The 525-nt window shown below is 37.5% G+C and overlaps 1 pseudogene; it reads right to left on the bottom strand.

Annotated features, from left to right (window-relative positions):
- Positions 1–285, bottom strand: part of LOC119594850 — a 9373-nt pseudogene extending 9088 nt beyond the window's left edge.
- Between the last annotated feature and the right edge of the window lie 240 nt (positions 286–525).

The following is a 525-nucleotide window of genomic DNA, read 5'->3' as shown; positions in this document are numbered from 1 at the left end:
TTTTTGGAAATGCTTCCTAAGGGGCATAGTAAAAGAACAGAGAAGATTGTCAATTTTGGCAAATTCGTCATCTTTTTAATTGCGGGGATGAATCCTACCCCTGACCCATAATCATTGCGCGTATGCCAAGTAGTTCAGATTAATACGCACTTGTCAAAGGATTTAGGTAAAAATCATTATTGCTTTTCCACTTTTTAAGCATTTAACGGTTCTTTTAATATATTTTGTCCCTTTTCGTTTCTAAGATTTGTGTAACAGCTCGTACAATAAACGGTACATACCCATTTTCACGACTGGTCTCTTTGGCAGTGCTGGGGGGCTCCTTTCCCGAACGAGCGCCCCCTGAGTCATTAAAAAGTCTAAATGTGGGGAAAAAGGGAATTCAAAAAATTTTGACACTCGATGGAAGTAAGAAAAATTGATATTTTTGCTGTTAAAGGTATTGGTTTTTTACGAGTCAGTGGGCAGAGCCTCCTAGTGGAAATATATACCAAGGTTTGCGTTTTAAACCATAAATAAGTTTTT

The sequence above is a fragment of the Penaeus monodon genome, chromosome 34 (genome assembly GCF_015228065.2).
Source record: "Penaeus monodon isolate SGIC_2016 chromosome 34, NSTDA_Pmon_1, whole genome shotgun sequence".
NCBI lineage: Eukaryota > Metazoa > Arthropoda > Malacostraca > Decapoda > Penaeidae > Penaeus > Penaeus monodon.
The sequence above is the reverse complement of the archived record's forward strand: the minus strand, read 5'-3'. Positions and strand labels throughout refer to the sequence as shown.